The 26,354-nt window shown below is 54.2% G+C and overlaps 1 protein-coding gene and 1 long non-coding RNA gene across 2 annotated transcripts in view; both read right to left on the reverse strand.

Annotated features, from left to right (window-relative positions):
• Nucleotides 1–26,354, reverse strand: part of trit1 (tRNA isopentenyltransferase 1) — a 753,539-nt gene that overhangs the window by 305,171 nt on the left and 422,014 nt on the right. The gene's annotated exons all lie outside the window — the stretch shown is intronic.
• LOC147103030 (uncharacterized) overlaps nt 1–26,354 on the reverse strand; it is a 316,660-nt gene that overhangs the window by 3,606 nt on the left and 286,700 nt on the right. The window contains exon 2 of the long non-coding RNA XR_015072985.1: nt 25,279–25,349. This is a non-coding gene — a long non-coding RNA (uncharacterized LOC147103030). The remainder of the gene's footprint in view (nt 1–25,278; nt 25,350–26,354) is intronic.

A 26,354-nucleotide genomic window follows, 5' to 3' on the forward strand; every position in this document is an offset into this window, starting at 1 on the left:
GTTAGTTCCTTACTTCCTGTCAATCACTCCGTTTCGTTTACTGAGGTTTCGCCATCTCTCGGCTTTACAAGGATTTCCCTCCTCACGGGTTTGTTTTAACCGCCTTCAATTAAAGGTGTCTTTCTTCTTATAGTTCTTTTTGTACGTCGATCTTACTTGACGTCTCGCCAGCGATTAACCTCTAATTTTACAGGTGGTAATTTAAACGTACTCACCCGTCTTAGGTTATGGTTGTCCGAGAGTTTTGTTCAGATCGCGTATCCCATCCTCGTCGCCAATTGAAGTGAGCCCCCAAGGTACGGACCAAGTAATATACAAGGTCGACGTCACCGGCTTGTTGTAAGAAAGACAGACCAGTAATCAAAGTCAAAACGGTTTTACTCAGGCCTGGGGAGAACCTCTCGCGTTAATGCGCGAGTCCAACTCCCACTAGCCGTTCAAAGATACACATGTTTATGACACACTTTAGCTGCCATACCTCCTCAGAGATCCAATCAAATTAAAGATTACACATCACATGTTACCCGGGAGCGGCAGTTTCAATTTTATACAATGTCACACAATTTGTACAAAATGTTCACGAAGTTGCATGTGTTGTGTATGTACCTTTAAGAGAAGAACTGATTCTATACTGCAGTACCGGCAGTGGCCACCCCTGTATATAAAGCCATTAGCAGGCTTCTGTATTTCAGTCTTAAGTTTCCCTCTGTTCAGTACCTCATTCACAGCATTGCTGGCTGTGCAGCAGCAAGCAGAAGGAGCAGCCAGACTAGGAGAATGGACTAAAGTGGTGGTCCCCTGACCAGGAAGAGGAGGAGAACGCTGGACCACCACCACCACCAACTCCACCATCATCATAATATCAACTGAGGTGTCTGGAGAGAGAGGACAGAGGAGGAGAAGGAGAAGGGAGGCCAGCAACAACAACAACCAGGACAGAGGCCTTTCCTATCACTGCCTCCCCAAATTGGCCTCCATTCCAGGAGAGAGGGGAGAGAAACAACCAACAACCACCAACTGTTTGGAAGGAGGGAAGAACAACATCATCTTTCAGGTGGGTGTTATTTGGTGCACTCTCCCAAAGACTTTGTATTTTGGGTGGGGGGAGAAAAGAAGAAAAAGGGCCGGATCATCAAGGGGTGTGTGTGTGTGGCTCTTGTAAAACACTAGGCCACACACACCACTAATAAGCACCCCTTCCTATTGCAGGACCTGGGGTAGCTGGAGCTGCCTAGGTGAACAGCCCAATTAATACATCGTTAAGACCTGGTGTGGGACTGAGCCTGGGGCATCTCCAGCTTTCCCAGGTGAAGACATCTTCTCCCCCTGCTAGAAGACCACCTTCAAAGACTTTAATTTTTCATTGGAGAGTGCACCCCTGCCGACACCCACCCACCCACCATCCTGAGTGGCGACCCTGCCTTTGCGGCCTCCCTCCTTCCCACCCCCTCTCTCTCTCTCTCTTTGTCTTACTCTGCCTCTCTCTGAGGCACCTCATTTCATCTTTATTTATTAATTGCCTATTGAGCAGAGGGGAGAAGGCCCCTCTCCCAATTTCAATCAATTAGGGGAGAGGTGTGTCTTCAATTTAAACAGCTCCCTCTGCTCAATTGAGGACCAAAAAATTACCTGAGGCCACAATTAACACCTTCAGGCCTGTGACTTGGGGTGAGGGCAGCACGGTGGCATAGTGGTTAGCACAGTTGCCTCACAGCGCCAGAGACCCGGGTTCGAATCCGGCCTCGGGTGACTGTCTGTGTGGAGTTTGCACATTCTCCCCGTGTTTGCGTGGGTTTCCTCCGGGTGCTCCGGTTTCCTCCCACAGTCCAAAGATGTGCGGGTTAGGTTGATTGGCTATGATAAATTGACCCTTAGTGTTAGGGGGATTAAATGCGTGGGGTTACGGGGATAGGGTGGGATATGTGTTGGTGTAGGGGTTACGGGGATCGGGTGGGATATGTGTCGGTGCAGGCTCGATGGGCCGAAATGGCCTCTATCTGCACTGTGGGGTTTCTGTGATTTCTGTGATTTCTGTGAGTGTAGCCCTTTTTAGAAAACACCCCAGAATGGCGACTGCATCTTCACCAGTGGTGGGGCCAGCCAGGACTTATGTGGGAGCAGCAGCCACAGCTGCTCCCGCTGCCCCGTCACCATTCAGATTAATAACAAAAAAGCTTGGGGTGAAGAGCTACACTCACCCCACTATGACCATTGAGGCCTGCGTTAAAGCCATGGCTGGGGTTGTCGGCCCCTCAGCCATCGCCGCGGACTCAAAAATGTATGGGAAGGCTCTGTTCTTCCTGGGGTCGGAGCGGGCGGTGTCCCTGGCCGTCGCCAAGGGGCGCACCGTGGGCGGGACCTTCCTGCCGGTGGATCCTCTCGAGGCCACCGCGCAGAGGATCGTCATTTCCAACGTCCCGCCCTATGTTCCTGGTGAGCTCCTCCTTCCCCATTTACGCCAATTTGGGGAGGTGAGGTCGGGGATCACGCCCATCCCGCTCGGCTTCCGGGAGGCCAGCCTTTGCTACGTCTTCTCCTTCCGGCGCCAGCTGTTTATCCAGCTGGCGCGGGAGGAGGACACCGATGGTGTGTTCGTCGTCCTCCACGAGGGGACCACCTATCGCGTCTTTTGTACACCAGACGGTGTGCAGTGCCATGCCTGCAAGGAGGTGGGGCACATCAGGAAAAACTGCCCCGCCTCCAAGGCCGCCGGATCATCTCGTGTGGCCAAGGCTGGCGCCGCCGCCGCTCCTCCCCCCAGATGTGCCCGTGCGTCGAGAACATCTGATGCGCGGTTGACGTCGGGGGCCGATGCCACCAAGGCCTCCAGCAGGGGGGAGGGAGCGCGTCCGGCTGGAAAGAAGGCGCGGATAAAATCAAAACACCTTAAGGCGGGTCCCCCCGTGGAGGGCCAGCCCTTGCCCCTTGAGCCCCTTACACCCGCGCTCCTCGCGGAGTTAATCGGGGTGGACGTGAGTGGGAGGGGCCTCGTGCCCGAGCCTGTGGTCGCAACCGCCGTTGCGGAATCGCCGATACCTGCAGCCGGGCTCGGGCCCGAGGAACCCGACAAACCTGCTCCGCCGGAGGGAGCTGAGGAGGGGGCCTCTGCAGACATGGAGGTCTCCCTCACTCCCTCCATGCTAAAAAGATGGCGCGACCCCCTGGAAGAGGAGGAGGACCAGGAGGAGGAAGGTCCCTCCGAGCAGGGGGAGTCGTCACCCACCGCGGGTACTGCGTCCCCCCCCCCCCGCTGTCATCATCACCATCGATCGGCAGGGGTCGCCTGTCCCTCGGGAGGCTGAGGCAGATGTGTCTGTCCGGCGCGTTCCTCCCGGGGATGGGGACGAGACCCTGCCCGTGGGGGGGGTCGCGGAACAACCCGCGGCAGAAATTGACATTCTATCGGTGCCATTACCCCTCGCCAGGTCGGGCGGCCTGGGGTCTGGGTCGGGCGAGCTTGAGGATAATGAGCTCACCCAATGCGACCCGGACATCTCCCAGGGGCTGCTCGACCTGGTAGAGGTTTTAATTCAAAACTCCCCATCCGCTGGGTCGGAGGTTGGTGGCGGGGAGGAGGATGGCCCCCTGGCTGTGTCTCTGGTGCTGGACGTACTGGAGGAGCTGGGAATTGTTCTCTCCCTGGTTTCTCCGGTCGTTCCGGCGTCTGGGGCGGAGTCGAGCTCTGAACTGCCGCTGTCTTCTGGCCCAGCACCCCTAGAGGAGCCCAGGGAGGAATCCTCTGCTGCCGATCCTGGGGGTGGAATCTGGGTGGAGGCGGGGCTGGCTGGTGCGGCTGAGCCGTTCGCTGCGCACTGCGCGGTGGACGGGTCGGCCGCTGGTGACGACCCCCTGGAGGAGGATGAGGACTCGGTGATGGGCACGGAGGACGATTCGGACTCCAGCGCCGACGAGGCGATGGATGACCTCGTGCCCCTTGCCGAGTCTCCCCTCATTCCCATAAGGGAACTCCGGAATTTTATGGCCACGTGCCTGGGTCGGCACAATAAGGTCCGGCTGGCCCTCGACAGGTGGTCGGAGCTGGCGCTGCTCATTGTGTCCGTCCGCGCCGCCGTTAAGATCATGGGCACGGATGATGGTGTGAACCCGCTCGAGCTGCGTCGGCTCAGAACGTTTCTCACTGGGCTGCTGAGGAAGTGGTGGCTGACCAGCGGCTGCGCTTCCTCCCCCCGTTAGGTGTAGGTAGAGGTTGCACTATGCTTCTGACATGAAGATAACCATAGCCAGCCTCAACATCAACGGCAGCAGGGAGGCGTGCCGCAGATTCAATAATTTCTCGGTCCTTCGGGACGGGAAGTATGTGGTGTGCTTCCTGCAAGAAACCCACACCGTTCCGGGAGACGAAGCCACGTGGCTCCTGGAGTGGCAAGGAGGGGTCAGCATGAGTCACCTCTCCAACAATTCCAGCGGGGTGGCTATCTTGCTGGCCCCGCATTTTCAGCCGGAGATCTTGGGGGTCAAGGAGCACGTTCTGGGCCGCTTGCTCCAGGTCACTGTTCGCCTGGGGGGCGTGCCGCTCCATCTAGTGAACGTGTACGCCCCTCAGACTGGTGCGCAGCAAGTGCGCTTCTTCGAAGAAGTGTCCGCTCTTTTGGGCTCCGTCGACGTGGGCAAGTGCGTCATCCTCGGGGGTGTAGTGTATGTGCCTTTAAGAGCCCCATGTGTGCTGTAATGCCGGTAATGGCCACTCAGGCTATATAAGCCTGTATATTGTGTTATATCCGTTAGTACCCCCCCAGACTTTGCTTAGTAAACACCGATGAACCAACTCCTGTCTTCAGTGTCTCTATCAACACACGGACACTACAGTGGCAACGAAGTGGAAACAGACTTACCTGCAATTCGGCAGCACCTCAAGGACATCAATTCCTCGGGCGTCCAGAAGACTCAAGAAAGTGAAAGAAGCTGTGGTTTCACCAGCTGGCCAAGCTGGTGGCAGGTACTGCGCTAATCCTTCCTGGGCGTCAGGCTGGGGCTCCAGCGGCTGGCTCTACAGCTGGGACAAGCAGCGAAATCAGAGGCAAGCAATAACAGACGGGAAGGGAGCACTCGGGAGATGGCCGGCGCTGCAAGCAGGTCGGCGTTCAGACCTAGAGAAAGTCCGGCGGGAACGAGTCTCCAACTGTAAATAAATTTTAAAAAATTAAAAAAAGAACGGAAACAGCGTTGTCATCGGCAGCAGCGGCGGGAAAGCACAGGAAGCGTCATATCTTTTCTACAGAAAGGAAAGAAAAGCGCGGGAAGCGCCATATCTTTTCTAAGATGCCTAAGTCTGGCAATATTGATGCTTTTGATAGCGAAATAGAGGATTGGACCACATATGTGGAAAGAGTAGAAGTATATTGCACTGCAAATGGAATAGAAGATGAAAAAAAAGCTTCAGTACTGCTGAATCTAATGGGCGCAAAGGCATACGGGCTGTTACGAAATTTAATCACTCCAGCCAAACCAAAGGACAAGGATTTTAAAGAAATTGTTGATACCCTGCAGGAGCACTTAAACCCAACACCACTGCTGATAGCGGAACGATTCAAATTCTTCAAGAGAAATCAACACAAGAATGAAAGTAACGCTGATTACCTCACCGAATTAAGAAAGCTATCAAAATACTGCCAATTCGGGGCAGGACTGGCAGATTATCTGCGAGACAAATTCGTCTGCGGTCTCTTAAGTGAAGGAACACAAAAAAGGCTGCTTTCTGAAAAAGATTTAACACTGGACAAGGCTTTCAGTATGGCTGTACCATACAAAGCAGCAGCAAGAGGAGCTGCAGAGATACAACAAAAGACACAGGACTTCGGCACCCATGAAATGACACAGGGTTTCGAAAGATGTTATCGCTGCGGCAGATCCACCCATAACCAGAGGGACTGCTGGTTCAAGGACAAAGCATGCAGGCAATGCGGAAAGATTGGACACATTGCACGGGTATGCCGATCTGGACAAAATAAATCCACAGACAGGGAAAAAAAAAATCAATAAAGAAAAGTACAGAAAGGTACAAATGATGATGGACAGTAGCTCCGAAGACCAGAAGAGCGATAGCGACTCCGAAAACAAGAGACTAAGCTGTCTCAAATTACATAATGTACTTGCCAAAGATGATTGCCAGACCATTTGGGTTACCCACATGATAGCGGGGTCCCCAGTTAAAATGGAGCTAGATACAGGATCAGCTCTGACCGTAATAAATCAATGGGATTACGAGAGGCTATTTCCGCATATACCTTTAAAAGACACATCCATTATCTTAAAAACATATACGGGGCAGAAAGTATACCCCAAAGGAAAAATAAGGGTGCCTGTTGTATACAACGGCAAGGAAATACAAAAGTTGTATTTATACATTCTACAAGATGGTGGCCCACCGCTGTTAGGACGTGAATGGACCAGGAAAATACGTTTAGACTGGCACTCCATTCAGGCACTGACGGTGACCAGTAAGGAAAAAAACGATGATGACATCATACCTGAACGATTAAAAGACATCTTGGCCAACGCCAAAGAAGTGTTTCAAGAGAAACTAGGAACCTTGAAAGGCATCACTGCCTCAATAAAAGTGGAAGATGCAGCAATTCCCAAGTTTTTTAAAGCAAGACCAGTGCCATACGCAATTCATCTAGCAGTCGAGGCAGAGCTGGAGAATTTGGAAAATGCAGGCGTATTATCCAAAATAGATTGGAGCAAGTGGGCAACACCCATCATTCCAGTCATGAAGAAAGCATTGAATAATAATAAATCTGAAGAACAGAGAAAAATTTGCATCTGTGGAGACTTCAAGGTGACGGTAAACCCGGTCCTTCACATGGTACAGTATCCTCTTCCGAGGATAGAAGATATTTTCGCCTCACTATCCGGAGGGAAACGTTTCACCAAAATTGACTTGGCACAGGCATATGTACAGATGGAGGTTGAAGAGGCCTCTAAAAAATATCTCACGATAAATACACACAAAGGTCTGTACCAGTACAATCGACTAGTTTTCGGAGTAGCATCCGCTCCAGCTATCTGGCAAAGAGCTATGGAGCAAGTCCTCCAAGGGATTCTGGGTACTCAATGCTACCTGGATGACATCCTTGTAACAGGAGGAAACGACAACGAGCACCTTGCCAATTTGGAGCAGGTGCTCACTAGGCTGAGAGAACGGGGCCTACGAGCAAATCGCCCCAAGTGCGAATTTTTCCGAAATCAAATATCATATTGTGGCCACATAATAAATAAGGAAGGGTTGCATAAGTCACCTGAAAAAATTGAAGCGGTCATAAAAGCCCCAGCACCTGAAAATGTTTCACAATTAAGGTCGTTCCTGGGATTAATAAATTACTATCATAAATTTTTACCGAACTTATCAACTCTTCTACACCCTCTTAATGAACTGCTACAAACAGGAGTAATTTGGAAATGGAACGAAGACTGTAAACGTGCCTTCCATAAATGCAAAGACTTAATCACATCCGAAGAAGTTTTGGCTCATTACAACCCATCACTGCCAATCAGACTGGCGTGCGATGCATCCCCTTACGGCATAGGAGCAGTATTATCGCATAAATTCCCTGATGGCTCGGAACGGCCGATAGCTTTTGCGTCACGCTCATTGAACTCAGCTGAGCGTAACTATGCCCAAATCGACAGGGAAGCACTCAGCCTGGTATGGGGAGTGAAGAAATTCAACCATTACCTACACGGACAAAAATTTACCTTGTTGACTGACCATCAACCCCTCATCTCCATATTCAACCCTAAAAAGGGTGTTCCCATTATGACAGCGCAAAGGCTACAGAGGTGGTCCCTTTTTCTAGGGGCACACCAATACAACATAGAATACAAAGGATCAAAACAGCCTACCGTTGCCAACGGTAGAAGAGGCACCTACAGTAGACCCAGTAGAGATGTTCCACTCTACCATAGTGGAATGTCTACCAGTAACAAATTCTGCCATTGAAAGGGAGACAAGAAATGACCCGACTCTCTCACGAGTCTAAGATTTAACGGTACATGGCGAACCACTGTTGCCAGCATTCTCGCAAAGAAGAGAACAGCTGTCAGTGTGCCGAGGAACCTTGATGTGTGGATCCAGAGTGGTGATTCCACCCAAACTCCAGGATAAAGTGCTAAAGGAGCTTCACGAGGGGCATCTGGGTGGAGTGAAAATGAAGAACCTAGCCAGGGCGTTTGTATGGTGGCCAGGTATCGATGGAGACATCGAAGAAATGACCAAGAGCTGCCTAGGATGCCAGAAGGTCCAAAACGCTCCACCACAAGCCCCTTTACATCCATGGGACTGGCCCTCATCTCCCTGGCAAAGGGTACACATCGACTTTGCTGGTCCATTTATGGAATCCATGTTCTTAATCGCGGTTGATGCACACTCCAAGTGGCTGGAGGTAATAAAGATGTCCTCCACCACCACGGAAAAAACCATCACAGTATTAAGGACCATACTTGCCAGGAATGGGCTGCCGGAACAGATCTGTTCTGATAATGGACCGCAATTTGTGTCCAAAGAATTCAGGAAGTTCTTAAAAAACAATGGGGTTAAGCACTACACGTCCGCCCCATACCATCCAGCCACCAATGGATTGGCTGAAAGGTTTGTCCAGACCTTCAAGAAGGCCATAAAGGCCATGGGTAATGAAGACATAAAACTTCAGCACAAGGTGGATAACTTCTTGTTCGCATACAGGAATGCAACACATATGGTTACCAACCAAACTCCCGCCATGATGTTCTTCAATAGAAACCTAAGATGCAGGCTGGATTTGGTCAAGCCCAACATCAGAAGGGACGTGGAGAACCGGCAGTTTCAAGGCATGAATGAAAGGCCAACTAGAACCTTCCAGATAGGTCAACAAGTTTTCGCCCGGGACTACCGTACCGAGAAATGGCAGCCTGGAACTATCTGCACATGACTAGGACCACTGATGTATACCGTGGACATCGGAGAAAGCATAATAAGGCGCCATGCTGACCAAATCATAGAGTCATCAAAAAGGGACAACCTACACCACAACTCTATACGCCTAACGATGAAGTAGAGATACCCATATCTACCTCCGATCCGGTGATACTGGAACCCGATGAACCCGACACTGGCATTCAAGCCGAATCAGCCTTGCCAAAAGAACCTACTCCACCACCAGAAACTACTACACCACCGAGGCATTATCCGGACCGAGTCAGGAAGCCTCCTGAGAGACTGACTTATAATTAATTAATTACAGCAATGTGTATATTATTTTTCTTATAACATATAATTAATAATTACTTAAAATATGATGTACTGGTTAGCTAAAAGGGGAGGAATTGTAGTGTTTGTGCCTTTAAGAGCCCCATGTGTGCTGTAATGCCGGTAATGGCCACTCGGGCTATATAAGCCTGTATATTGTGTTATATCCGTTAGTACCCCCCCAGACTTTGCTTAGTAAACATCTATGAACCAACTCCTGTCGGAGTTTTTGGCATAGTGGTTAGCACTGTTGCCTCACAGCGCCAGGGACCCGGGTTCGAATCCAGCCTGGGGCGACTGTCTGTGTGGAGTTTGCACATTCGCCCCGTGTTTGCGTGGGTTTCCTCCGGGTGCTCCGGTTTCCTCCCACAGTCCAAAGATGTGCGGGTTAGGTTGATTGGCTATGGTAAATTGACCCTTAGTGTTAGGGGGATTAAATACGTGGGGTTACGGGGATAGGGTGGGTTATGTGTTGGTGTAGGGGTTACGGGGATCGGGTGGGATATGTGTCGGTGCAGGCTCGATGGGCCGAAATGGCCTCTATCTGCACTGTGGGGTTTCTGTGATTTCTGTGTGTGATTCAGTGTCTCTCTCAACACATGGACACTACAGGGGGGGATTTTAACTGCACCCTCGAGGCGAGGGACCGTTCGGGTCCCCCGCGAAGCCCGGTGGCGATGGAGAAGTTGAGGGACCTGGTTGGGTCGTTCGACTTGGTGGACGTCTGGCAAAATCTCCACCCCGACTCCAGCGCCTTCACTAGTGTGAGGTCTGGGGGAGGAAGGTCCAGAATCCACCGCCTCTACATTTCCCGGGTGTACGTCTCCTGCATTCCGGCGGCTTCCATGCGGCCAGTGCCATGCACGGACCACCACCTGGTGTGGGAGGAGCACGCTCCGCTGCGCGCGCGGGGGGGTGGGGTCTGCGTACTGGCATTTTAACAACCTGCTGCTGGAGGATGCGCGGTTCCGGGATTCGTTTCATCGGTTCTGGGCCGACTGGAGAAGGAGGCGGGGGGGCTTCCGCTCCTCGAGGCTATGGTGGGATGTGGGCAAGGCTCACATCTGTCTCTTCTGTCAGGAGTACGCGAAGGGGTCGACCAAGAGGCGGGAGGCCCGGGTCGGGCGGTTGGAGAAGGAGGTGCTCGACCTGGAGTCCCGTCTCGGTCAGGTCGTCGAGGATCCGGCCCTGCAGAAGGTGTACGAAGAGAAGAAGAGCGCGCTGAAGGACCTGCAGCTCATCGTGTCCCGAGGCGCGTACGTGAGGTCGCGGATCCAGCTCCTGCGGGACCTGGACCGCGGCTCCCCCTTCTTCTACTCGCTGGAAAAAAGACGGGGGGTCCGTAAGCAGCTCTTGGGGCTGCTGGCCGACGATGGATCTCTGGTCTCGGATCCGGAGGGAATCAGCGCGGAGACCCGCACCTACTACGGGGCTCTGTTCTCTCCGTATCCATCCAGCGAGGATGCGCACAGAGTTTTGTGAGAGGACCTGCCGAAGGTCAGCCCGGAGGGCGCCGAAAAATTGGACGCTCCGCTAAGCCTGGCGGAGCTGACCGGCACCCTCCACCAGCTCTCTAGGGGAAAGTCCCCGGGGCTGGACGGGCTGACCGTGGAGTTCCACAGGGCGTTCTGGGACATCTTGGGGGGCGACTACGCGCGGGTCCTGGGGGAATGTTTAACGACCGGGGAGATGCCCCTCTCTTAGGCAGCAGGACAATGACCACCCTGCACCAAGAAGGGCGATCTCCGCCTCCTTAAGAACTGGCGCCCGGTCACCCTCCTCAGCACGGACTATAAAATCTTTGCCAGGGCCATGTCTGCTCGCCTTGGCACCGTGCTGGCCCACATGATCCATCCCAACCAGTCCTACACAGTCCCGGGCCGGACCATCCACGATAACATCCATCTGGTCCGGGACCTGGTCCACCACTCCCAGAGGGCTGGTCTGTCGGTCGCTTTCCTTTCCCTGGATCAGGAGAAGGCGTTCGACAGGGTGGATCATGAGTATCTCTTCGGGACTCTGCGCGCATTCGGGTTCGGGACGCATTTCGTCGCCCGGATCCGAATTCTGTACGCCACCGCGGAGTGTCTGATTAAAGTTAATGGGTCCTTGATGGCGCCCCTTCGCTTCAGGAGGGGGGTGCGTCAGGGATGCCCCATATCCGGTCAGTTATACGCCGTTTGCGTGGAGCCATTCCTGCGCCTCTTGCGGAAGAGGTTGACGGGACTGGCTCTGCAAGGGCCGGGCGTGGAGGTGGTCCTCTCGGCTTACGCCGATGACGTGCTCCTCACGGTCACGGATCCCGCTGACTTGCGGAAGATGTGGGAATGCCAGCAGATTTACTCGGACGCATCCTCCACCAAGATCAACTGGGAGAAATGTTCCGGACTCCTGGTGGGTCAGTGCCGGGTGGACTCCCTGCCGGAGGAGTTCAGGCCTTTTGCCTGGAGCACCACGCACCTCCTCTATTTGGGAGTCTACCTTAGCCCTGCCGAGGACGCCTGGCCGGCGAACTGGCAAGAGCTGGAGGCCAAAGTCACCGCTCGCCTAGGACACTGGACAGGACTGCTCCGAGTGTTGTCCTACAGGGGTCGAGCGCTGGTCATAAACCAGCTGGTGGCCGCCATGTTGTGGTACCGGTTGGTCACTTTGATCCCTCCCCCTGCGTTTGTCACCAAGATGCAGAAGAAGCTCATCGACTTCTTCTGGGACAAAAGGAAGCACTGGGTCTCTGCCGCGGTTCTGTGTCTCCTGCTTAGGGAGGGCGGTCAGGCGCTGGTGTGCCTTCGCACCCAGGCTGCGACTTTCCATCTTCAGACGCTGCAGAGATACCTGTACGTCGAGAATCCTCCGAGATGGTGTGCGCTGGCGACGTTTTACTTCCGCCAGCTGCACGGCCTCAATTACGACACGCAGCTCCTGTTTGCGAAAGTGGGCGGCAGGCGTGCCGGCCTGCGGGAGCTGCCTGTCTTCTATCAGGAACTACTATGGGTTTGGAACTATGTCGCTTCCAGGCGGAGCTCTCCCCCGTCAGGAACGTCGGCTCTCCTTCGGGAGCCGCTGCTCAGGAATCCGCACCTCCACGAACGCGGGTTCGGGCGGCTGGCGGAGGGCAGGGCTGTGCCTGGCAAGGTGACCAGAGTCGGGGCCCTGCTCAATGGCGGAGGAGCGGGCTGGATGGCGCTGGAGGAGCTGGCGCGGCGCCTGTCCTGGGCCAACGTCCGGCTCGCGGTCGAAGCCATCGAATCGGTGAAAGCGGCACTGGGCCCCGACTCCACTAGGTGTATCGAGGCGGCTCAAGCACGTGGGGCGATCCCGTCCGAGCTTACCCCCGTTCGGACGGAATTCCTCATCGGCGCCCGGCCCCGAAACTCCCCTCGGGAACCGGTGCCTCACAACTTGAGCCGTCTGGAGGAAATACCCTCCGTGCCTTTTCATTCCGCGCGGAGGGGTTTCCTGTGCAGGCTGCTCCTGCACACTCTCCACTTTGCCATCTTCGTCTACCGTCCGGACACGCCTTGGCGTGGCGTCTTGCCGACTGATGGTGGCGGAGGTCCCCAATGGAGGGCTCTGTACGTGGGAGTCCTCCCTTGTTCCATCGGGGACTTGGCCTGGAGGGTGTTGCACGGAGCGGTCCCGTGCAATAAGGTTTTAAGTAGGTTCACGGACTCCCAGGCCGCTTGCATTTTTTGCAGCCTGGAGGAGTCCGTGTTTCACGTTTATATGGAGTGTGAGAGTTTGCAGCCCCTCTTTCACTACTTGAAGGGGCTGCTCCTCGATTTTTGGTTGCACTTCAGTCCCACGCTCTTGATCTACGGTCACCCGGTGCGGAGGGGAGCGGACAGGTTGGAGGACCTCCTTGTGGGCCTGCTCCTGGGCCTGGCTAAAAGAGCCATCAATTGGTCCAGGCAGCGGGCGGTCGAGGGAGTCGTCCAGCCGGATTGCCTGCCTCTCTTCCACGGCCATGTTCGCGCCCAGGTGGCCCTGGAGTTGGAGCACGCGGTGTCCGCCGGCGCGCTTGAGTATTTCCTTGACCGGTGGGCGCTGCGGGGACTGGAGTGCATTATCAACACGGAAAACCACATTTTAATTTGATTTGTTAAGTTTTAGTTGAACTTTTGTTTATTTACAGTCTAATTGGGTTTTTTTAGGTCCAAATAAAAAGAGTACCCTCTGTTCAGTAAATACCTGTTATTATTGTTCTCCTGCAGTCCGTGTATTATTTATATACTCGGACACTACATTGGCAACGAACAGGTTCGAACTCACCTGCAGTACTGCATCACCTCACGGAGATCTTTCCCTGAGAAGAAGCTTCTCGGAGGTCGAAGTCAGAACAACGGGTGCCCAAGGATTCATCGGAGTTCGGAGAGTTGCAGGAGAGGCTGTGGAGAGCTGGGCTTGGCTCCCCAGTCAAGGTGTTTCAGCAAATCGTGCTGGTAGCAGGTACTGCGCTGATCCTTCCAGACTGCGGCGGGCTCAAGCTCGATCGAGCGGCTCTGCAAAGGGGCCGTGCAGCGTTGTCGGGAGGAAAAGAGAGAGAGAGAGGGTGGAGCGCACAGGGCGCGGTCGGTGCTCAAGAACCGGGCAGCGTAGCGAAAATAAAACAAGGGGAAGGAAAAGTGAGACACGCCAAAGCCGCGGGTCGCCGCCATTACCCTGCAGAACGCTAGGAGCAGCATGGCAGCAAGGGGAAGAAGGAGAAGCGCAGGAGGTGCCATTTTATTCCATTGGGGAAGAAGGAAAAGTGCAGGAGGTGCCATTTTAATCCATTGGTGAAGAAGAAAAAGCGCGGGAGGCACCATTTTAAATCACCCAAATGCCGAAAAGTGGCAGTATCACTGCTTTCGACAACGAGGTAGAAGACTGGACCACGTATGTGGAAAGAATTGAAGTGTACTGCAAGGCAAATGAGGTGGCCGATGGAAAGAAGGTGTCAGTATTATTAAATTTGATGGGCGCGAGAACGTACGGCCTATTGCGGAATTTAATTACCCCAGCTAAACCAATGGAGAAAAGTTTTGAAGAGATTGTTAATATCTTACAGGAACACCTAAACCCTACACTGCTGTTGATAGCAGAAAGATTCAAGTTCCATAAAAGAAACCAGCACAAAGATGAGAGCAATGCTGACTATCTTACGGAACTACGCAAGTTATTGAAGCACTGCCAGTTCGGAGCAGGACTGGCAGACACCTTACGGGATAAGTTTGTCTGCGGGCTCCAGAGTGAAGGAACCCAGAAACGACTACTTTCGGAAAAGGACCTGACGCTAGAACAGGCTTTCAGCGTGGCAGTATCCTACGAAGCAGCAGCACGGGGAGCTATGGAAATACAACAGAAACCACAAGAATACAGCGCTAACGAAATGGCGTATGGAGCAGAAAAGTGCTATCGCTGTGGCAGAGCAACCCATAATCAGAAGGACTGCTGGTTTAAGGACAAAGTATGCAGGCAATGTGGGAAAATGGGACACATAGCAAGAGTCTGCAGGTCGGGAAAGAAAACCAACACTACAAGAACTACTAAGGAAAAGTACAAGGAAGTAAAGAAATTGACAGACAGTAGTTCGGAAGATCAGGAGAGTGATAAGGACTCCGGGAGCAGGAGACTAAGTTGTCTAAAGTTACACAACGTGATCGCAAAGGAGGATCACCGAACCATTTGGGTCACCCTCATGATAGCAGGGTCCCCAGTAAAAATAGAATTGGACACAGGATCAGCCCTAACTGTCATGAATTGACGAGACTATGAGCGGCTATTCTCACACATACCCTTGAAGGACACGTCCATTGTATTGAAGACAGGGCAAAAAGTCTACCCCAGAGGAAAAATAAGGGTGCCAGTTGAATACAACGGCAAGGAAACACAGAAACTGTATCTATATATACTACCAGATGGAGGACCACCATTATTGGGACGTGAATGGATCTGAAAAATACAATTGGATTGGCATTCCATTCAGGTGCTAACTGTGACTGATAAAAAGGATGATGACGTCACACCTGGACGACTGTCAAAAATTCTAACTGACGCGAAAGAGGTGTTCCAACAAGGACTTGGGACTCTAAAAGGAGTAACGGCAACGATAAAAATCGAAGATAACGCAAACCCAAAATTTTTTAAGGCCAGACCGATACCTTACGCGATCCGCCCAGCCGTTGAAGCAGAGCTGGAGAGTCTGGAGCATTCGGGTGTGCTGTCCAAGGTGGACTGGAGCGAGTGGGCCACACCCATCATTCCTGTAATGAAGAAATCATTGAGCAGCACGCCTGGCGAACCGAAGAAGGTCCGCATCAATGGGGACTTCAAGGTGACTGTGAACCCAGTCCTGCACACAGTACAATATCCACTTCCGCGGATAGAAGATATTTTCGCCTCACTATCTGGAGGGAAACGCTTTACAAAGATTGATCTGGCCCAAGCGTATCTACAAATGGAGGTGGAAGAAGCATCTAGGAAATACCTCACGATAAACACTCACAAAGGCCTTTACCAGTACAATTGACTGGTATTCGGGGTAGCATCAGCCCCGGCTATTTGGCAGAGGGCGATGGAACAAGTCCTGCAAGGGATCCCGGGGACCCAGTATTATTTGGACAACATCCTGGTTACGGGCGAAAATGACAGTGAACACCTTGCCAACCTGGAGCAGGTGCTCACTAGATTACAGGAATATGGGCTACGAGCCAACCACCCCAAATGCGAGTTCTTCAGGAGACAAATCTCGTATTGGGCCACATGATTGATGAGGAAGGGTTGCATAAGTCGCCGGACAAGATTGAGGCTGTAGTCAAGGCTCCAGCACCAGAAAATGTGTCGCAACTGAGGTCGTTCCTCGGGTTGGTGAACTACTACCATAAGTTCTTGCCGAATTTATCTACAATTCTGCACCCACTGAACGCCCTACTGCAAACTGGAGTAACATGGAAATGGAGTGATGAGTGTAAGCGTGCCTTTCAGAAATGTAAATGCCTAATCACTTCAAAAGAAGTATTGGCCCACTACAATCCAACACTACCAATTCGGTTAGCATGTGATGCGTCTCCCTACGGCATCGGAGCGGTGCTGTCACACAAATTCCTTGATGGTTCAGAGAGGCCAATAGCCTTTGTGTCACGCTCGTTAACCTCAGCCGAGCGTAACTACGCCCAGATTGACAGGGAGGCCCTCAGCCTGGTGTGGGGGGTGAAGAAGCACGGACAGAAATTCACCCTACTGACTGATCATCAGCCCCTGGTCTCCATTTTTAACCCAAAGAAGGGCGTTACGGTGGTGACGGCGCAACGGCTGCAAAGATGGTCACTTTTTCTAGGGGCACATCAGTACGACATAGAGTACAAGGGTACGAAACAGCATGGAAATGCTGATGGGCTGTCGCGCCTACCATTGCCTATGGTAGAGGAAGCACCTGCAGTGGACCCTGTTGAGATATTCCATGCGACCATAGTCGAATGTCTACCTGTTACAAACTCAAGTATAGAGAAGGAAACCCGAAATGACCCAACACTCTCTCGGGTCTATGATTTGATGGTGAAGGGATGGCCAGCACATGGCGACTCACTGTTGCCAGCATTCTCGCCAAGGAGAGAACAGCTGTCAGTGTGCCGGGGGACCTTGATGTGTGGATCCCGAGTGGTAATTCCACCCAAGTTGAGAGATAGAGTGCTCAATGAGCTTCATGAGGGTCATCTGGGAGGGGTAAAAATGAAGAGCCTAGCCAGGGCGTTTGTGTGGTGGCCGGGAATCACTAAAGAAATCGAAGATATGACCAAGAGATGCACAGGATGCCAGAAGGTCCAAAACACTCCAGCACAGGCCCCGCTACATCCATGGGAGTGGCCCTCATCTCCATGGCAACGGGTACACATTGATTTCGCTGGTCCATTTATGGACTCAATGTTCCTAATCGCTGTGGACGCCCATTCGAAATGGCCAGAGGTCCTCAAAATGTCCTCCACCACCACGGAGAAAACTATTGCAGTCCTACGGACCATCTTCACCAAGAATGGCTTGGCAGAACAGATTTGCTCCGACAATGGGCCACAGTTTGTGTCAGAGAATTTCTGGAGGTTTCTGAGGAATAATGGGGTGAAGCATTACACATCTGCCCCATATCATCCAGCCACAAATGGATTGGCTGAGAGGTTTGTTCAGACCTTTAAAAAGGCAATAAAGGCAATGCATAATGATGACATACCACTACAACACAAGGTGGATAATTTCTTGTTTGCTTACCGGAATGCGACACATGCAGTCACCAACCAAGCTCCAGCCATAATGTTCTTCAACCGAAGGCTAAGATGTCGCCTAGATTTGCTCAAACCAAACATAAGACGAGATGTTGAGGATGAGCAATTCCAGCACATAAATGAGAAGCCAACCAGGAGCTTCAAGATAGGGCAACCAGTCTTGGCCCGCAACTACCGAACAGAAAAATGGCAGCCAGGAACGATATGCACACAGCAGGGACCACTAATGTACACAGTGGACGTTGGAGAGAGCATCGTGAGACGCCATGCTGACCAGATTCTAGAGTCACAGGAACAAGCCAAACCCATACCACGAGGAGGTGCACCTGGTAATCAACCCGAAGTACAGATTGCGTCGACCTCAGAAGCATTGGTATTGGAAGCTGACGAACCAACCAATGACAATGAGCCAGAATCAACTTCGCCGCAAGAACAGGATACTCGAGAAAGGCGCTATCCAGTCAGGATCAGGAAGCCTCCTCAAAGACTGAACTTATAAATGATTATTTCAGTTGCTGTATATAGTACAGAGAAAATTGTAATTGTAATTAGTTATTATTTCGTTGTTAAATGAATGTTATGTACTGTTTATCTAAAAGGGGAGGAATTGTTGTGTATGTACCTTTAAGAGAAGAACTGATTCTATACGGCAGTACTGGCAGTGACCACCCCTGTACATAAAGCCATAGCAGGCTTCTGTATTTCAGTCTTAAGTTACCCTCTGTTCACTACATCATGCACAGCATTGCTGGCTGTGCAGCAGCAAGCAGAGGGAGCAGCCAGACTAGGAGAGTGGACTAAAGTGGTGGTCCCCTGACCAGGAAGAGGAGGATATCGTTAGACCACTACCACCTCCACCTCCACCATCATCACAGCAACTGAGGTGCCTGGAGAGAGAGGACAGAGGAGGAGAAGGAGAAGGGAGGCCAGCAACAACAACAACCAGGGGAGAGGCCTTTCCTATCACTGCCTCCCCAAATCGGCCTCCATTCCAGGAGAGAGGGGAGAGAAACAATCAACAACCACCTACTGTTTGGAAGGAGGGAAGAACAACATCATCTTTCAGGTGGGTGTTATTTGGTGCACTCTCCCAAAGACTTTTTTCTTCTTTTCTCCCCCCACCTAAAATACAAAGGGCCAGATCATCAAGGGGTGTGTGTGTGTGTGGCTCTTGTAAAACACTAGGCCACACACACCACTAATAAGCACCCCTTCCTATTGCAGGACCTGGGGTAGCTGGAGCTGCCTAGGTGAACAGCCCAATTAATACATCGTTAAGACCTGGTGTGGGACTGAGCCTGGGGCATCTCCAGCTTTCCCAGGTGAAGACATCTTCTCCCCCTGCTAGAAGACCACCTTCAAAGACTTTAATTTTTCATCGGAGAGTGCACCCCTGCCGACACCCACCCACCCACCATCCTGAGTAGCGAACCTGCCTTTGCGGCCTCCCTCCTTCCCACCCCCTCTCTCTCTCTCTCTTTGTCTTTCTCTGCCTCTCTCTGAGGCACCTCATTTCATCTTTATTTATTAATTGCCTATTGAGCAGAGGGGAGAAGGCCCCTCTCCCAATTTCAATCAATAAGGGGAGAGGTGTGTCTTCAATTTAAACAGCTCCCTCTGCTCAATTGAGGATCAAAAAATACCTGAGGCCACAATTAACACCTTCAGGCCTGTGACTTGGGGTGCGTGTAGCCCTTTTTAGAAAACACCCCAGAATGGCGACTGCATCTTCGCCGGTGGCGGGGCCAGCCAGGACTTATGTGGGAGCAGCAGCCACAGCTGCTTCTGCTGCCCCGTCACCATTCAGATTGGTAAGAAAAAAGCTTGGGGTGAAGAGCTACACTCACCCCACTATGACCATTGAGGCCTGCGTTAAAGCCATGGCTGGGGTTGTCGGCCCCTCAGCCATCGTTGTGGCCTCAAAAATGTACGGGAAGGCTGTGTTCTTCCTGGGGTCGGAGCGGGCGGTGTCCCTGGCCATCGCCAAGGGGCTCACCGTGGGCGGGACCTTCCTGCCGGTGGATCCTCTCGAGGCCACCGCGCAGAGGTTCGTCATTTCCAACGTCCCGCCCTATGTTCCTGGTGAGCTCCTCCTTCCCCATTTACGCCAACTTGGGGAGGTGAGGTCGGGGATCACACCCATCCGGCTCAGCTTCCGGGAGGCCAGCCTTCGCCACGTCTTCTCCTTCCGGCGCCAGCTGTTTATCCAGCTGGCACGGGAGGAGGACACCGACGGGGCGTTCGTCGTCCTCCACGAGGGGACCGCCTATCGCGTCTTTTGGACGTCGGACGGTGTGCGGTGCCTCCAAGGCCGCCGGATCATCTTGTGCGGCCGAGGCTGGCGCCGCCGCCGCTCCTCCCATCGGATCTGCCTGCGCGTCGAGAACATCTGATGCGCGGTTGACGTCGGGGGCCGATGCCACCAAGGCCTCCGGCGAGGGGGAGGGAGCGCGTCTGGCTGGAAAGAAGGCGCGGATAAAATCAAAACACCTTAGGGCGGGTCCACCCGTGGAGAACCAGCCCTTGCCCCTTGAGCCCCTTACAACCGCGCTCCTCGCGGAGTTAATCGGGGCGGACGTGAGTGGGAGGGCCCTCGTGATCGAGCCTGTGGTCGCGACCGCCGTTGCGGAAACGCCGATACCTGCGGCCTGGCTCGGGCCCGAGGAACCCAACAAACCTGCTCCGCCGGAGGGAGCTGAGGAGGAGGCCTCTGCAGACATGGAGGTCTCCCTCGCTCCCTCCGTGCTAAAAAGGCATGATCCCCTGGAAGAGGATGAGGGCCGGGAGGGGGAATGTCCCTCCGAGCAGGGGGAGTCGTCGCCCGCCGCGGGTACTGCGCCCCCCCCCCCGCTGTCGTCATCACCAGCGATCGGCAGGGGTCACCTGTCCCTCGGGAGGCTGAGGCAGATGTGTCTGTCCGACGCGTGCCTCCCGAGGATGGGGACGAGACCCTGCCCGTGGGCGGGGTCGCGGAACAACCCGCAGCTGAAATTGACATTTTATCGGTGCCGTTACCTCTCGCCGGGTCAGGCGGCATGGGGTCTGGGTCGGGCGAGCTCGAGGAAAATGAGCTCGCCCAATGCGACCCAGACATCTCCCAGGGGCTGCTCGACCTGGTAGAGGTTTTAATTCAAAACACCCCATCCGCTGGGTCGGAGGTTGGTGGCGGGGAGGAGGATGGCCCCCTGGCTGCGTCTCTGGTGTTGGACGTACTGGAGGAGCTGGGAATTGTTCTCTCCCCGGTTTCTCCAGTCGTTACGGCGTCTGGGGCGGAGGGGAGCTCTGAACCGCTGCCGTCTTCTGGCCCAGCACCCCTAGAGGAGCCCAGGGAGGAATCCTCTGCCGCTGATCCTGGGGGTGGGATCCGGGCGGAGGCGGGGCTGGCTGGTGCAGCCGAGCCGTTCGTTGCGCACTGCATGACGGACGGGTCGGTCGCTGGTGACGACCCCCTGGAGGAGGATGGGGACTCGGTGATGGGCACGGAGGATGATTCGGACTCCAGCGCCGACGAGGCGATGGATGACCTCGTGCCCCTTGCCGAGTCTCCCCTCACTCCCGTAAGGGAACTCCGGGATTTTATGGCCACGTGCCTGGGTCGGCGCAATAAAGTCCGGCTGGCCCTCGACAGGTGGTCGGAGCTGGCGCTGCTCATCCTGTCCATCCGCGCCGCCGTTAAGATCATGGGCGTGGACGAGGGCGTGAACCCGCTCGAGCTGCGTCGGCTCAGGACTTTCCTCACTGGGCTGCTGAGGAAGTGGCGGCTGACCAGCGGCTGCGCTTCCTCCCCCCGTTAGGCGTAGGTAGAGGTTGCACTATGCTTCTGACATGAAGATAACCATAGCCAGCCTCAACATCAACGGCAGCAGGGAGGTGTGCCGCAGATTCAATAATTTCTCGGTCCTTCGGGACGGGAAGTATGTGGTGTGCTTCCTGCAAGAAACCCACACCGTTCCGGGAGACGAAGCCACGTGGCTCCTGGAGTGGCAAGGAGGGGTCAGCATGAGTCACCTCTCCAACAATTCCAGCGGGGTGGCTATCTTGCTGGCCCCGCATTTTCAGCCGGAGATCTTGGGGGTCAAGGAGCACGTGCCGGGCCGCTTGCTCCAGGTCACTGTTCGCCTGGGGGGCATGCCGCTCCATCTAGTGAGCATGTACGCCCCTCAGACCGGTGCGCAGCAAGTGCGCTTCTTCGAAGAAGTGTCCGCTCTTTTGGGCTCCGTCGACGTGGGCGAGTGCGTCATCCTCGGGGGGGATTTTAACTGCACCCTCGAGGCGAGGGACCGTTCGGGTCCCCCGCGTAGCCCAGCGGTGATGGAGAAGTTGAGGGACCTGGTCAGGTCCTTCGACTTGGTGGACGTCTGGCGAAATCTCCACCCCGACTCCAGCGCCTTCACTAGCGTGAGGTCTGGGGGAGGAAGGCCCAGAATCGACCGCCTTTACATTTCCCGGGCATACGTCTCCTGTGTTCCGGCGGCTTCCATGCGGCCGGTGCCGTGCATGGACCACCACCTGGCGTGGGCGGAGCTCGCTCCGCTGTGCGCGCGGTGGGGGGTCCGCGTACTGGCATTTTAACAACCTGCTGCTGGAGGACCCGCGGTTCCGGGATTCGTTTCGTCGGTTCTGGGCCGACTGGAGAAGGAAGCGGGGGGCGGGGGGGCTTCGCCTCCTTGAGGCTATGGTGGGACGTGGGCAAGGCTCACGTCCGTCTCTTCTGTCAGGAGTACGCGAAGGGGTTGACCAAGAGACGGGAGGCCCGGGTCGGGAGGTTGGAGAAGGAGGTGCTTGACCTGGAGTCCCATCTCGGTCAGGTCGTCGAGGACCCGGCCCTGCGGAAGGTGTACGAAGAGAAGAAGGGCGCGCTGAAGGACCTGCAGCTCGTCGGGTCCCGAGGCGCGTACGTGAGGTCACGGATCCAGCTCCTGCGGGACCTGGACCGCGGCTCCCCCTTCTTCTACTCACTGGAAAAAGACGGGGGGTCCGTAAGCAACTCTTGGGGCTGCTGGCCGACGACGGATCTCTGGTCTCGGATCCGGAGGGAATCAGCGCGGAGACGCACGCCTACTACGGGGCTCTGTTCTCTCCGGATCCGTCCAGCGAGGATGCGCGCAGAGTTTTGTGGGAGGACCTGCCGAAGGTCAGCCCGGAGGGCGCCGAAAAATTGGACGCTCCGCTAAGCCTGGCGCCCTCCACCAGCTCTCTAGGGGAAAGTCTCCGGGACTGGACGGGCTGACCGTGGAGTTCCACAGGGCATTCTGGAATGTCTTGGGGGGCGACTATGCGCGGGTCCTGGGGAAGGTTTGGCGACCGGGGAGATGCCCCTCTCTTGGCGCAGGGCGGTCATTGTCCTGCTGCCCACGAAGGGCGATCCCCGCCTCCTTAAGAACTGGCGCCCGGTCTCCCTCCTCAGCACGGACTATAAAATCTTTGCCAGGGCCATGTCTGCTCACTTTGGCACCGTGCTGGCCCACATGATCCACCCTGACCAGCCCTACACGGTCCCGGGCCGGACCATCCATGATAACATCTATCTGGTCCGGGACCTGGTCCACCACTCCCAGAGGGCTGGTCTGTCGGTCGCCTTCCTTTCCCTGGATCAGGAGAAGGCATTCGACAGGGTGGATCACAAGTATCACTTCGGGACTCTGCGCGCATTCGGGTTCGGGACGCATTTTGTCGCCCGGATCCGACTTCTGTACGCCGCCGCGGAGTGTCTGATTAAAGTTAACGGGTCCTTGATGGCGCCCCTTTGCTTCGGGAAGGGGGTGCGTCAGGGATGCCCCATGTCCGGTCAGTTATACGCCGTTTGCGTGGAGCCATTCCTGCGCCTCTTGCGGAAGAGGTTGACGGGACTGGCTCTGCAAGGGCCGGGCGTGGAGGTGGTCCTCTCGGCTTACGCCGATGACGTGCTCCTCACGGTCACGGATCCCGCTGACTTGCGGAGGATGCGGGAATGCCAGCAGATTTACTCGGACGCACCCTCCGCCAAGATCAACTGGGAGAAATGTTCCGGACTCCTGGTGGGTCAGTGGCGGGTGGACTCCCTGCCGGAGGAGTTCAGGCCTTTTGCCTGGAGCACCACGCACTTCCTCTATTTGGGAGTCTACCTTAGCCCTGCCAAGGACGCCTGGCCGGCGAACTGGCAAGAGCTGGAGGCCAAAGTCACTGCTCGCGTAGGACGCTGGACAGGACTGCTCCGAGTGTTGTCCTACAGGGGTCGAGCGCTGGTCATAAACCAGCTGGTGGCCGCCATGTTGTGATACCGGTTGGTCACTTTGATCCCTCCCCCTGCGTTTGTCGCCAAGATGCAGAAGAAGCTCATCGACTTCTTCTGGGACAAAAGGAAGCACTGGGTCTCTGCCGCGGTTCTGTGTCTCCCGCTTAGGGAGGGCAGTCAGGCGCTGGTGTGCCTTCGCACCCAGGCTGCGACTTTCCATCTTCAGACGCTGCAGAGATACCTGTACGTCGAGAATCCTCCGAGATGGTGTGCGCTGGCGACGTTTTACTTCCGCCAGCTGTTTGCGAAAGTGGGCGGCAGGCGTGCCGGCCTGCGGGAGCTGCCTGTCTTCTACCAGGAACTACTATGGGTTTGGAACTACGTCGCTTCTAGGCGGAGCTCTCCCCCGTCAGGAGCGGCGGCTCTCCTTCGGGAGCCGCTGCTCAGGAATCTGCATCTCCACGAACGCGGGTTCGGGCGGCTGGCGGAGGGCAGGGCTGTGCCTGGCAAGGTGACCAGAGTCGGGGACCTGCTCAATGGCAGAGGAGTGGGCTGGATGGCGCCGGAGGAGCTGGCGTGGCACCTGTCCTGGGCCAACGTCCGGCTCGCGGTCGAAGCCATCGAATCGGTGAAAGCGGCACTGGGCCCCGACTCCACTAGGTGTATCGAGGCGGCTCAAGCACGTGGGGCGATCCCGTCCGAGCTTACCCCCGTTCGGACGGAATTCCTCATCGGCGCCCGGCCCCGAAACTCCCCTCGGGAACCGGCGCCTCACAACTTGAGCCGTCTCGAGGAAATACCCTCCGTGCCTTTTCATTCCGCGTGGAGGGGTTTCCTGTACGGGCTGCTCCTGCACACTCTCCACTTTGCCATCTTCGTCTACCGTCCGGACACGCCTTGGCGTGGCGTCTTGCTGACTGGCGGTGGCAGAGGTCCCCAATGGAGGGCTCTCTATGCGGGAGCCCTCCCTTGTTCCATCGGGGACTTGGCCTGGAGGGTGTTGCACGGAGCGGTCCCGTGCAATAAGGTTTTAAGTAGGTTCACGGACTCCCAGGCCGCCTGCATTTTTGCGGCCTAGAGGAGTCCGTGTTTCACATTTATATGGAGTGTGAGAGGTTGCAGCCCCTCTTTCACTACTTGAAGGGGCTGCTCCTCGATTTTTGGTTGCACTTCAGTCCCACGCTCTTGATCTACGGTCACCCGGTGCAGAGGGGAGCGGACAGGTTGGAGGACCTCCTTGTGGGCCTGCTCCTGGGCCTGGCTAAAAGAGCAATCAATTGGTCCAGGCAGCGGGCGGTCGAGGGGGTCGTCCAGCCGGATTGCCTGCCTCTCTTCCGTGGCCATGTTCGCGCCCAGGTGGCCCTGGAGTTGGAGCACGCGGTGTCCGCCGGCCCGCTTGAGTATTTCCGCGACCGGTGGGCGCCGCGGGGACTGGAGTGCATTATCAACCCGGAAAACCAAATTTTAATTTGATTTGTTAAGTTTTAGTTGAACTTTTGTTTATTTACAGTCTAATTGGGGGGTTTTTTGGGTCCAAACAAAAAGAGTACCCTCTGTTCAGTAAATACCTGTTATTATTGTTCTCCTGCAGTCCGTGTATTATTTATCCTCGGACACTACAGCATGTTCATTTCCTGTTCTGCAAATTAAGCATAAGCATGGTCAGTACATTTTGTTCTGGAACATTCTGTGATTTGACAGTTGTGAACTTGTTCTTTAAATGAGTTACTTCTGCTTGCCCTTGTTCTGTCCAATTTTTTATCTTTCTTCAGATGCGAAGGATGAATCTACATCAAATTGGATGAGGTGAGGGAAGACTGATACCATATTGTGAGGATCACAAGATAGTAACAGATGAAGAAGATCATTTGTCCCATTTCATATGATCCATCCAGTACAATATCCCACCCAACATTCGGGGTGGCTGTGGCTGGGAAACTGAGCCAAAATTTTTTAAAATTTTTAATCAGCTCTAGGCGTTCAGCGGGAACTCCGGGAAACCCGTATTTCTGGGTCGCTGCACATCCCCCACCCCCGTCAGACACTCCCCCCACTCCCTCCTTGGAAATATTGGGGCCATTATCTTTCGTATCTACACTGAAGTGATTGGTCCCCACTGAGTGTCCTCTCCTGACAGCATGTTTAAAGTTGAAATTTGTCCATGGCTGGGGACATGTCCTCTCATTCTAACACACTATAATAATATACTTTTCATTCTGTATTCATTTTACAATTTTAACTTATTTATGTCCACTTATGTGTTTGTATGTTATGTTCCAGGTTTGTTAACTGCGCCAGAAAGGAGGAGGAGCAGAACCTTGTAGCCTTTCAGCACTGCGGCAAAATTTATTACAGGACCTGGAAGCCTGTTCCTCCCCGGTGCGAGCTGCTGGTCTGGTATGGTGATGAATATGCCAAGGAACTCGGTATCAAATGGACCACAATGTGGGTGGCAAATCAGGAACCAAAATGTAAGGATTCTGACCAGAATTGTGAACTGTAGCCAAAGTATCAATTGTTTTCTGTTACAATATCAAAGGTGTTCGATGAAGTACCATGTAATAAACTTGTTAGCAAAATTGAAGCCCATGGGATCAAAGGGGCAGTAGTAGCCTGGACACGAAATTGGCTAAGAGACAGAAAG

Source organism: Somniosus microcephalus, chromosome 20 (genome assembly GCF_052327205.1).
Source record: "Somniosus microcephalus isolate GS21.2 chromosome 20, FLI_Smic_1.0, whole genome shotgun sequence".
In the NCBI taxonomy this organism is placed as follows: Eukaryota; Metazoa; Chordata; class Chondrichthyes; order Squaliformes; family Somniosidae; genus Somniosus; species Somniosus microcephalus.